The sequence below is a fragment of the Crocuta crocuta genome, unplaced genomic scaffold (genome assembly GCF_008692635.1).
Source record: "Crocuta crocuta isolate KB4526 unplaced genomic scaffold, BGI_CrCroc_1.0 scaffold28, whole genome shotgun sequence".
NCBI lineage: Eukaryota > Metazoa > Chordata > Mammalia > Carnivora > Hyaenidae > Crocuta > Crocuta crocuta.
Window position 1 is genome coordinate 1245688 of NW_027533256.1, and position 13338 is coordinate 1259025.

Consider the following 13338-nt stretch of genomic DNA (forward strand, 5'->3'; position numbering starts at 1 on the left):
TGTCATCGGCAGGATTGGTCTCTTCTGGGGCCCAGGAGAGAGAAGCTGCGCGTGTCCCAGCCTTTGCGGAGCTCGGGCGCTCCTTGGCGTGCAGGCAGCATTCCTGTTGTGTCCCCATATCGTCTTCCCTCTGCGTGTGTCCACCTGTGTCCACATTTCCCCGTCATGTGGGAGCACGGGCCTCCCCAAAGATCTCATCTTAGCTTGATCATCTGCAGACCCTCTTTCCAAATAAGGTCACACTCGCAGGTGCTGGGGACTAGCATTTCCGCATCTTTTGAGGGGACTCGGTTCAGTCCCTACCAATTCAAACCCACGTATATCTGCGTCTGCCTCAAGACTGCCAGAGAGGGTAATGTTTAAGCTGGGCATTGAGGACTGATCAGGAGTTCTCTCGGAGGACAGAAGGGGGATTTTAGCCAGGCGCCCGACATTCATGGTCGACCGCGTGTGGTACGCTAAAGGCATAACCTGCATTTTCATTATGTCCTAGAACCCAGCTGTGGCACTAATTCAGTCTTCCTCCTTTGAATCTCAATTGCTAAGAGCTGACAGCCCAATGAGAGGCAAACACCAAATGTGTGCTGAGAACTACTTTGCGATGGGCAGTAGGCTCTCCCCTGGGGACTCAGAGACTAAGAAAACAGACTTTCTTCCTCCTGGGAGTTCAGCTCAGGTAAGCACACACTGACTCCACGCGAACATATAACTAATGAAATTAGTATAAGGAACTTACATCATAAGTGTGAAGTGAGTAGAAGAGGTAGGAACCTTACATAGCCATTTATGAGAGTTGACTTGGGGGGGCTGAGGAAATCTTGGAAGGCTTCCTGGTAGAGGGGGACTCTCGGTTGGAATTTGAGAGAGGGTTCGGATATATACAGAAAGGAAAGGGGAATGGGATTTTAGACATGGGGAACAGCCTAGCCAGGATTGCCGGAACCCAGGCTGGTGTTGGAGAACAGCAGAACCTTGAACGCCAGCCTGGGAGTTTGGATTTCATGCCGTCTGAGGGCCTGGATGCTGGTGTTCTTCTGGAGGCCAGGCTGTGTGCGAGGCCCTAAAACTGGAGGTGCCCTGGGTTTGGCCAGCATCTCAGCGTGCCCTAATCATGCACAGCCTGGGGCCTATGGAGCCCGGCAGGGATGGGTGCAAATGTCCCTCCTACTGTGAATTCCGAGGTGGATGCCGTGAGATGACTATGGGGATCAAGACTGGAGCGACTAGGTAAGAACAGACATCAAAGCAGGCAGTTGTTGTTCTTGACACAGAGGGCACCCGCGAGGGGTGGCCCTGCTCAGATCTCAGCCCAGTGGCCTCCCTGCAGGGGCCCGGCGATGTGGGTGGCATCGGCTATGGTCCCAAGTCACTAAGTAATGGTTCACAGTTACTAAGTTAAATGACTGCCTCCACGGAGTGCAGGGCAGCACAGGGCAGCACCAGCCTGCCGTCACTTCTCACACCTCTCGGGAGCCCAGCTTCTATCCCCTAGTTCCACTCGTCTCCCTCCCTGGCCTTCAGAAGGTGGGAGGGCTGCTTCTCCCCATCTGCTGGGGCACGAAGGGCTCTCCCGTAGTGGAGGGAGGTGGGACGTTGTTGAGGACTTCTGCCCACAGCAAGGGTGATCCCTCCCAGGGGCCCAGGAGTGAGGCCTAGGCGCTGCAGGCAGGATCGTGGCCTGGGCACAGAAGCCGGGGCTCTGTTCCTGGCGAGAAGGGCACCAATTCACTGAGGGACCTTGGGCCCTGCACTTGTCACTGGGCCTCCGTTTCCTCTCTAACAAACAGGGAAAGTCACATCTCTTGCGGTAATCACATACTTTGATATTGGATGAGAAAAGAGCTTTCAAGACAAATGTTCTATCTTTTGAGCATTTTGGAAAATTTATAAGCAATGAAATTCTAGTCTGTCAAAATAAACTTAGTATGGAGAGGGTGATTGAGGCCAGTCACCCTCTTCCCCACATCAAAGGGTCCCTGAAACAGGAGGCCTCTGATCTCACCCCGGTTGTGTACTGGTCCACGGATCTTTAATTATATGATCAAGAACTGGGAACACAACAACCTGAAGTCAGCCGTTGCCGATTAAAGACGTCATCCTAAATCAGGACCTGGGCCGGGTAGACCGACACAGATGTGAGCGGAGATGCTAATCCCCATGAACCTTTCCAGGAACACACTCATCAAGCAAGCGTCCCCAGTCAGGCAAGAAGGTCAGCCCCGAGTGCGTGCCCAGGAGGAAACGCAAGAGTGGCCAACAGAGGGGAGCAGCGTGGACAGAGGTCGGGCCCGCGGGGGGCTCGGGGAAGAGGCGGAGGGCACTTGGCCTGCGCTGTGGGGTAGACAGGAGTTAGGCAGGCAGCCGGGAAGAATGGGGACATTCCAGGGTGGGGGGGGGGTGGGATGGCAGGGGTGGGGGTGGGGGCCCGAGGNATGGGAGGGCCTTGACTTTGGCTTCCATTTGTGGCATTTGGATTTGCTGCTGCTGCTGGGCCGTGCTGTTGACAGACTCCTTGTGCTGCATCCTGAGGGTCTGGACCTGCTGCTGGGAGGCCAGCTGCACGGGCTGGAGCACCCAGGAGCACTTGCTGAGGAGCGTCGCCTGGCATGGCCGAAACCCAGCCAGAAGCAACCTGTGAGTAAGGTTGGCAGGATGGGCAGAAGGCAGATGGAGCAGCACCTCCCGACCATGACGAGGGGGCTCTGGTTGAGCCTCTGATGGCCAAGAGGATGTGTGGCGGGGTCAGGAGGGCTCTTTAAGATACAAAAAAATTTTTAAATGTTTATTTTTGAGGGAGAGAGACAGAGCATGAGTGTGGGAGGCACAGAGAGAGGAAGACACAGAATGCAAAGCAGGCTCCAGGCTCCGAGCTGTCAGCACAGAGCCCAACACAGGGCTCGAACTCATGAATGGTGAGACCATGACTGGAGCCAAAGTCGGACGCTTAACTGACTGAGCCACCCAGGTGCCCCTGGAGGGCTCTTTAGAGAGACTTCTTGGCTGCAGGCTGGGAGCCTGTGGGAAGGGGTGGGCGAGGCAGCGGGGAACTGGTCAGAGAGCACCACTGTGGACGCACCAGATAGCTCCTTGGGATCCAATAGGATCTGCAGCCCGGGTTGGTCTTACAACCTTCCTAAGGAGAAAGGGGACTCTGGGAGAGGGATGGAGACCACTAGCAGATTGAAAGGTGTCCTTCCACAAAAGATAGGTCTGCCTAGAACCACAGATCACGATCATATTTTGGAATAAGGGTCTTTGCAGCTATTGGTGAAGGTAAGGGTCTCAAGGTGAGATCGTTCTGAATTAGACTGGGCCCTAAATCCAATGACAGGTGTCCTCATAAGAGACAGAAAGACCCAGAAACATGCCATATGCAGGCAGAGGCAGAGACTGGAGGGATGCAGCCACGAGCCAAGGAATGCTGGGAGCCACCGGAAGCCACTGGAAGCTGGAAGAGGCAAGGCAGAGTCTCCCTCTAGAGACTTTGGAGGGAGCGTGGCCCTGCCCACACGCTGGTTTGGACTTCTGGCCTCCAGGACTGTGGGAGGCTGCATTTCTGCTGTGCTAAGCCACCCAGTCTGCGGTCATTTTCTGCAGCAGGCCTGGGAAACTAATACAGTGCCCACGGAGAAACCCTGGCTGGTCTTGCTGTGGTGGTTACGGCCCACAGCGTGGGTGCCTTTGAGGAGCTATGCTCTGCTCCCATTTGGCTGGGCTCCTCCGCNAGCTTTCAAATCTGGAAACTGTGGCCATTAATCAGCTGTCACGGGATGTCGTAAACAAGGGGCTTTAAAAACCATGTTTGCTTTTTAGGCTGATAATACTTGGAGGTGAAGCCGGGAGAGTTATACATAATGCATGCATTTTAATGGGCCGCGCACTACAGCCCTCTTTAGTCGGAATGATTCGTTTTAATGTTCAAAATAAATATCAGAGACAATTTGCCAACAAAGCTGATTTTCTCCGCCCGCCATTAACTTAATCTTTATACCTCAGCCTAATGACAGAGGGGCTAGGGGGCGGGAGGGGGCTTTGTAATACAAGTAAGTGGGGGGAAACCGTCGGCGTGGTCACGAGCCATGGGGTGACTGCATGGCCCAGTGTGCTCAGGGCTGTCCTGCTTTGTGCCTGGTGTCCTGCAGCAATTATTCAGAATTTGGATCAAGAGGCATTGCCAATATCCAGCTGTCTTTGACCTACAAGATAGCAGTTTCATACGGTTAAATCTAAACATAGTTTTCTGGTTTGTATGATCAACAACGTCTCACGCCAAAAATGCCCTTTATAGGTTTGGAAACTGAGGCCCATAGAAACCATGCCCCAGGCTCTCTGAGTGCCCTGTGCTTCTGTTCCCTGCTCAGATGTTTTTCTTTTGGTATGTGTCCTAATGCTACCTGTCTCCGCTTGTCCCTTCCTTCCTTCAGCCCCAAGAGCTTCTGGATGCCCCTTAGAAAGGCAAATCTCAGGGGTACACCTTGTTGCTGTGCCCTGCTTCATAGGGTGACGACCCCTGAGGTAGGGTCAGCAAACCCATGGCCCACCCTGGCCATTGTGCTGCCTTTCCCCATCCGTCTTTTTTTCTTTAAATTAAAAAACTTTTTAAAAAGTTTATTTATTTTGAGAGCGAGGGAGCGAGCAGGGGAGGGGTAAGACAGCATGGGGCCTGATGCAGGACTCGAACTCATGAACCGTAAGATCGTGACCTGAGCCTCAGTCAGACACTTGACCGGCCGAGCCACCCAGGCTCTTCCCTCCCCCATCAGTCTTAGTCAACCAAAAGTCACCGAAATTAGGAACACATACTGACAATTCATGAGTCTTGCTGACTGCTACATGGTCGGCGTAAAGTATGATCCTTGCCTTCCTGAAGCTACTGATGGGTGATGGGGTGACTGTCCCTCAACATGAAGCAACTGATTCTTTCAACTCACTATTAATGACTCCGTGCAATTGCTAGGGGTGGTGGAGGAATTCAGAAAGGCAGGAACAGGGCGGGGCAGCGTGCGGGATTTGCTGAACAAAGCTGATTTGAAACCCAAGAGTTACCTCGCACAACGGGGGAGTCGTCTCCCCCTGCAGCCGGCCCGGGAGATGCACATCTACTGGATGGGGGGGTCTGCCCACGTCGGGGCGGTTGGGGATGGGTGCTGGAGGGCCCTGCTCTGGACGCTGCTGCAGCGAAGGAAGCAGAGGGCAGGGGCCTCGGCCTTGCCCTGCCCACCTGCGCAGAGTGAGCACAGGGCCTCGCGCGTCTCACGGGAGAGGTAGGTCTCCTTCCAGGCTGAGCTGCAGAAGAAAGAGCACAGGCTCCAAAGTCATTCATTCTTTTCTTTATTCACGTAAATATGATATCCTCAAGGGCCAGGTGTTCTGCTAAGCATCAGGGCAGATATGCCTAAAAATCCAGGTTCCTGGCTTTCTGGAAAAATCATAAGGTCTGGCTCACAGCCTGGCATTCTTCCTGCCCTCCCTAGCATCACCTTCAACTTGGCCAGGTCTGTCCTCTATGCAGCCTGCCTGGCTCCTGTAGGCACTTGACCTTGAGAACCCGATCAGTCTCTGCTTCCTGTACCCAAACCGAGCATACGGCAGGTGCCAAAGAAATTCTTACTGTTTGTTGAATGAAACCGACTCTAGATGGTTCTGCTTAAAAGGTCCTGAACTTCCTTCAACATTTCTACAACTTGGGTCAAGTCCCTCCCTGAGGGAGCCCCCATCAAGGAGGGACCCTGAGGGACCAGCGTCCACCTCGGGTATGCTACAAGTGGGTGCCCAGCACTATGGGCGCGACTGCCCTGGTGAGAGCACAGACTTGCCAAACCACCTGGAGGGTGACCGGGCCGTGGCTATCGAATTTGAAAAGCCCACGCTCTTTGGCCCAGCTGTCCCAGGGCCACATTCCACAGATGTGTTTGCAAAAGTGTATCGAGATACAGCCGCAAGCCTGGGTTAGCACAGCAGTGTTTATAGCAGCGACTAGAAAACCACCAAAATGTCCATCAGGGGGCTGAGTGTCTAAGTCGTGGCATATCCATGCCAAGTGGCTGCAGGAGACAGTGGAGTAGCTGTTTTTGTGCTGATATGGAGAGATTCAGAGGGGCATTTTCAGCAAAATAAAGCAGGGAGCAGAGCTGTATGTATGTGAACACACTTATGTGTATAAAAAGGCATGATTGAAAGCATGGCCTTTGGCACAGCCCACCTGAGTGTGAGTTCCTGCCCCGCCACTCATCAGCCCTGCCCTGTGACTCACCACTCACTTGGGAAAGTCACTTAACTTCTCTGGATTTAGTTACCTCAGGCATAAAATGGAGCCGATAACAGCACCTGGTCCCTGGGTGGTTGTGAGGATGCACCGTGTCAGTACATAAAGCATGACTAGGACGGAGCTCAGAGTAAGTCCTTATTAACTACCACTCTTATGTTTGTATAATTGTTTTTCCTGGAAGAACACACAAACTGTTAGCATGGGCTAGTTTGGGTGTTGAGGGGGTCTGTGTGGGCGGCAAGACCTCTTTTTTATTTCCTACCTTTATGAACAGTTCAAAACTTTTAACAGAGGCATTTTTACTTTTATTTCAAAATCAGTTACACACACACACACACATACATACACAAACCCCCTGCAGAGGAGGAAGCTATTTCTGTCTGGAGTGAAGTGGGAGCTGGAAAAGCCAAATGATAACTAAAGAGAGGATTATCCAGACAAAGAAAAGGAACAGGGATGGTAATTCTGGGTGGAAGAACAAGCATGTGCAAATGTCCTGAGGCAGGAAAGCTGATAGGGAACAGTGTGGGACCAGGCTTTAGAGACATAGGAGCAGAGAGTCCTTAATAGTGCTTACCAATGAGCCCAGACCTCATGCACTTGAACATGCATATTCTTAGGCGATAAAGAATAGATGATAGATTTCTTTTAGCTGGACATGAGATTACAATATTTCCATTTCCCAGGCTAAAAAACTGAGGCACAGAGAAGTGAAGAGACTTGCCCAAGATTGCACATCTAGGGGCACAGAGGATCTCGGGGCTTCTGGTGTCCTCTTGTTCTGCTACATAAGACATGCTTCATCAGTTCCAGCAGGTAGTGTCTCAGTATAAGGTTTGGGAAACTGAGGCCTGGAGGACACATTACTTATTAATTTCTTTACAGTCTGTCTTCCAACTCAGCCATCGGCTCTAGGAAGGCAGGCTCTAGAAACTGTGTTTTGTGGACTAATGCATGCCTTGGTGCTCAGGACGGTTCCTCAGACCTGGCAGGTAGACAGTAACTATTAGTTGAATGCATGAATAAACAAGGTCACATGAGACGTTAGGGACAGCCAGAACAGGAACCCAGATCTCTAGATCCCCTGGCTGGGCTCCACCCTTCACACCAGAAAACCTAGACTCTCGGGGATAGGATGGAGCCCCAGCATAGGTGTTGGGTGAATTGTTTCCCTTCACCTCCTCCAAAAGGGGAGATGTGTTGAAATCCTAACCCCTGGTACCTGGTGATGTGGGAATCGGGCCTTTGCAGATATAGTCAAATTAAGGCGAAATCCTATTGGATTAGGGCGAAGCTGCATTGGACTAGGTTGGGCCCTAAATCCAATGCCTGGTGTCATCATAAGAAGAGCTTTGAAGACACAGCAGAGGGTGGGGGGCCTGTACAGGGATGAACTCCATGTGAAGGTGAAGGCCAGTGTTACAGTCGTGTTGTCATAGCCAAGGAAGGCCAGGCATCATTGGCCACCACCAGAAGCTGGCAGAAGCGAACAAAGATTTTTCCTCAGAGCCTTGGAGGGCACAGAACCCTGCTTCCACCTTGATTCCAGACTTCTGGGCTCCAGAACTGTACGAGAGAATGAGTTCCCATGGTTTTAAGTCACCTGGTTTGTGGGCCTTTGTTAGAGCATCCTGGGAAGCTAATGCAGGCATCTGAGAGTAGGGTCCTGTGGTCTGAGTGTCCTTCCATGAGTGAGCGAATGAATGCGTGCGTGCATGAATGAGCTGATCTGGCCCAGCCCTTTCACAAAGACCAGAGGAGGCAGGGGCTTGGACCAGGCTGCACAGCTGGTGGGCCTGGAGCCAGCAAGGAGCAGGGCCTAGGGGAATGTCAGCTGGGTGAATGATGCAGACAGGACGCTTTGGGGCAGCCCCTCTCTATGGGGATCTCTTCGTTCCCCACCAGACCAAGTGGTGCGGGCAGGGGTGGAGAGAACGATGCAGCATCTCGCTTTTGCAGGGATGGGTCATCTTTCCAAACCTCTGCCAGAGCCGGTTACGTCACTCACCACGGCCTCCGCGGATGATGCCAATGGTGTCCCCAGCTGCTCACAGCCAGCTCGCTCCCCACACCTCCACCGAGCCCTCACACAGGCATGTGGGCCACAATAGGGCCTCTAGGAACCCCCTCCCCTCCCCCCTCCAGGTGAGAGGCCCTGAACAGGGTCTGAGGCGATGCTGCACACACTGACCGTGTGCCCTTGGGCCACTCCCTTCCCTTTTCTGTGCCCTGGTTTCTCCTCTCCAACCTACGTGCCTCAGTGCTGCTTTTGGAGTGGGAGTGGACAGTGTGGTAGTGAGGGCGGCCAGATGCAGAGCCCAACGGCCTGAGTCCAAGCCCTGCTCCATCCCTGACCAGCTGTGTGACCTGGGGGCAGTTTGCTGCCCTCCCTGAGCCTCAGGCTCCTCCCCTTTCAGAAGGGACAAGTCATCCCACCTCCCTCTCATCTAGCTGAGGACTAAATGACCTCATACGTGGCAAAGACCTGGCACGGTGCCTAGCATGGAAATGTCTGGAAGGGTGGCCAGTGCTCTCCTTACCTTGTTAGTGTCATTGTCCCCAGTGTGGCACCAGGAGCTCCAAAGACAGGGTGTTTTGTCCAGCTGGGGCGTCTCGTCTCCAAGCCTACGCACGTGCTGTCTCTTGCCCACTCACAGGGCCCACCTGCCCTTCCAGGCTCGGCCTCCCTGGCCCTGCTTCTCAGAACCCCTCGGATTGAGTGCTCTTTCCTCTGGGTGTCCCTGCCGGCCTTGTGCCCTGTGGTGCAGGGTGCCTCTGCTCTCGCCCCACCACTATGGGGGCCGGCCGCTCGCTCTCGGTGCTCCCTCCCTGTCCAGCACAGGTGCTCCTGTTTCTCTCCAGCTTTGGCTCTCCAAGGGCACTGAATGCCTAGACCAGGGAGATCATCAGGCCCCTTCTTCAGGGACAGGGATTTTGCCAAGAGAGGCAAAATGCTGGGTTCATTTCCCAGCCCTGCCACTCCCCACTTCTGGGGCCTGGGGCAAGTGACCTCACCTCTCTGAGCGTCAGTGTCCTCTTCTGTGCAATGGGGTGCCAGCAGGGCGGCCTGGCAGTTAACGCAGGTCACGTGCAGTTAACGCAGGTTGTCTGAAGGCGGCTCCTTCTCAGGGCTGTAAGTTAGCTGCTGTTATTGTTATATTCTTGTTGCCGTGACTACCGACTCCCCCAAGGCCAGACAGCACACAGAAGTGGGGCTTCCGGCCCGAATGGGTCACCTGATGCCCAAGTCCAGCCAGTTCGCCTCTACGGGCCTCCCCTGACCTCTGAGGTTGGTCCAGCAGCCAGGTTTCACAAACGGGTCACACGCTGGGATTTCCCCGGGGGAAAGGAGACCCCAGTGGGAGTCAGCAGTGCCCTTCCGTCCTCTGGGGGTGGCTGTGGAGAAGGGGGGCAGGTGCGTGGGGGGGTGATGTTGAACAACAGAGCCTCCTGTTTACCCGAGGGACTTTAATATTCTAAGTTGCTTCTGCGCTGTTTCCCTGCATCTCACTTGGTAGATGTGCTCCCTGGGGATCTCGTGGGGCTGGCTGGCTCCTTTGAGTCGCCTTCCCTCAGGGGAGCTTCTGGGAGCAGGTGAGTGGGATGGAGGGTGAGATGGTACCTCTGCTCCCCTCAGGGCCTTCTTTCTACTTTCTGCTTGGTGATGCTTGGCTGGAGGAGAGCACAGCTCAAGTCACACAGTGTGGGGCAGAGAGGGGCTGGCCTGAGGGCTGGGAGAGCCTCCCACCGACCCCTCCCCACCCCCAATAGCTTGCTGTGTGACCTCAGGTTAGCCCCTCACCTCTCTGAGCTCCAGTTTCCTTACTCAGAATAAGGGGCTTGGACTCCAGCTCCAAGAAACTATCATTCTCTTCCTGTTCATCAGGAAAGGAAAATGGAGGCTTTCATTCAAAGTTGTTGCTGTTACTGTTATGAGTATGTTTGTCTGGAATGCCGCTTTCCCTCCATTGCTTAGGGAGGGCTTGCTTTAGGAATGCCTTCTTCCTTCAGGAAGCCTTCCTTGACCATGTTTCCTCGCTGGGTGGGGGCCTGTCCTCTGGTGCCCATAACCCTGGGCATGCCTCTATCAAAACACTCATCTCCCTGTGGTGCAGCTGGTTTTGCCCAGCATGGGAGCATCCTGGGGGCAGGTGTGGAATACCCTACATCTGGGAATTCCCACCCCTAGCACAGACCCGGGTCAGAGAAGACCTCCCTCAATCTTGGCTGGACTGCCTTGACAGTAGACAACTGCAGGAGGTTCTGGACTTTCAGATCAGGGCTTTCTTCTGGGGACCAGGGGGGAGTGGAGGACCCTGCTTTCAGGGTCTGTGAGGCCCCTCCCCCAAGAATCATTGAATGACAGAGCTGGATGGGTGTCCAGGAGAAAAAGGGCAAGCTGCTCTCCTTCCCCCCACCCCCCTTCCTCCCCGACAGAGTGATGAGATTTAACGTGCATTTCCCAGCCCGATTCTGTCTGTGCGTCTTGCCGGAGGCCTCGGCCCGCCCTGGTGCATCCTGCTCTGTCTTCTGGGCCCACGGGAGCGCGGCTCGCCCAGGCTGGGGCAGCTGGCACGTCCTGCCTGATCCTCCCTTTCATTTCGGCCTCTGTGAACACGCCGCCCTGCGCCCCTGGCCCTCGGCGCTCAAAGCTTCACAGAAGCAGCCCAGCAGGAGCGGGGGCTGCCCTGACCCCTCTAGTCTCTTAAACTCTCGTAAAGGAGAAATCCTATGACGGGAGTGTCTTCTGTCAGATTTACATTTGTTTTTAATACCAACTACTGCTCCATGGGTTTCGAAATGAGAAACCCAGATTCCGCAGTGAGGATCAAATGCAGGGGGCGACTCCAGTGCCCGCTTCTTCCCCTGACCCCTGCTTTGGGCTGAGGGCCACTGCCTGCCCAGCTGCCCAGGGACAGTGGCCAGCAGGCCAGCCTGCGGGAGGCTCACGTCCCCTCCCCCCACCTGCTCTGGCTCCTCCACAGTCCCTGTCCCACACCCCGCACATCACGCTCCTGCCCCTGGGTCCTCGGAGTCCTGCTTCCTGCCTAGCATCTCTCTCCTCTCCTGACTCCTGACAGTGTCCGTATCCTCGTCCTTAGAGGGGCCTGGTCAGAAGCCTATTGCTCTGTCCCAGCCTTTGAGTCCATTGCTGGAGCCCTGAGTCAGGCAAATACAAAGGCTTGGGGCCTGAGGGATCTGGGTGTACAGCTTAGCTCTCTAGCTGTTAGCTTTTGGAAACTGGGCAACTCACCCATCCTCCCTGGACCTCAGGTTCCCCATCTGGAAAGTAGGGATAGAAGCACCCACCTCAGAGAGTAGCTGGAAGAAGGGAGAATTAGCATGAGTGACTTGCCTTGACCAGCACCATCCCCTACACTATTGATTACAGAAATTGAGAGGAAGAATTAGAAACTTCTACAGCAACATGGCATTACCATGGCATTTTAACTTGTTTTACCAAAGTATCTTTAACAGATTAGAGAATGAATTAGTTGGAAATAAAATATGTGGTCTTTTCTCACTGAGAGTTTGAGAAGCCTTACCTTAGCATGGAAGAAATCTCAGGAAACAGTGTCTATTTTCATTTATTTGTTTGTTTGTCCATCCATCTACCCATCCATCTGTCTACCCATTCATCTTTCCGTCCATCTATGCTTCCATGCATGAATGCATGTATCCATCTCCCTAACCATCCATTCATCTATCCATTCACCTCTCCATCCATCCATCCACCCATCCATCCATCCATCCATCCATCCATCCATCCATCCATCCATCCATCTATCCATCCATCCATCCATCATGAATTAAGCCCTCATGATGATGATCAGAAGAGTTAAATTAACTCCTGGCTATGGACTCCTTATTTGCTGAGTCTCTTTAGGGCAATAGAGAGAGGTGGATGTCCCTGAAATTCCTTCATGGGGTGGGCAGAGGCAAGTCTGCTTAACAAAGCTCAGGTAATTATACCCACATTACATTTTATTTGGACATGAGTGGGGTGTACCAGGAGAAGCCCCCTCTCCAATTTTCATCACTTGTCCTGGCTTGGCATTTGACTTCTTTTGTGATAGGAAAGCCTGGGAGGAGGTACTTTAAGTCTGTCCTTTATCTTTACAAAAGTCAAAGTCAGGAGTTAGCGCCCTCCCCTTCATTCACCACCGCCCCCCCAGCCTAATTTCCTTTTATTATGGAAACTGGGAAAATGACAAGTAATTGCTTGAAGATGCTAGAAAGATTGCATTTTGTTTTGCAACTATCAGCTTGAAAATAATGTTTAAGAGATTATGAATGGGTGATTAACTATTTTTTCCATTACTTCCCTCTCAAAATCAAAACCACAACAATTGTGATATGCACAGTTAAATGGAGGCCCTGGTCCCTAAAACCAGGCGAGAAAACAAGGAGCCAGGGTCCCTTCTGGGGAGAAATTCTATCTCTCGGGCCTTGGAGAAGGCTGGGCCAGGTGGGGTGTTGCATGTTGCTGAGAAAGACCTGTGCTAGCCTCTCTGCCTCGCCCCCTCCCTCCTCCCTCCTTGTATCAACAGCAGTGATGGGGTCTGCAGTCAAATTCGCTATTTACTGCCTTTCCTGAGTCAGTTTGTTTTGGGTGAAAACAGTCTCCGATGTGGCTCTATTGCGCCATTTCAGCGGGTGTTTATCATTTAAAAGGAACAATTTTAATACCTACATTTGCCTTACAGTATGAGCCATAAATGTGATTTAGGCTTCCCTTTATAATAGACTCTTACAAGCGGTTGCCTAGACTTCAGAAAACCATTCCTCCAAGTGGTGGCCATGAAAATGAACAGGCTTTTCCTTCTTTTACGAAAGTTTCCCTTTTTAATGCCTCTTGAAATTATGGAACGAAAGCTGGGTAAATGGGCTGATTTGTGCGTGTTCCTCACTGGGAATCTGGAGCTACAGGAGTACATTGGGAAAGAATGGTTGTGTGGTGTAGCTGCTGCATCGGCATCCAGGGAACTGTGTTCCCCTCTGTGGCCTCTCTGGGCCCCAGCTTCCTCATCTGTGACAGGTTGGTGGTGTGGACAACCATACGGCTCCCT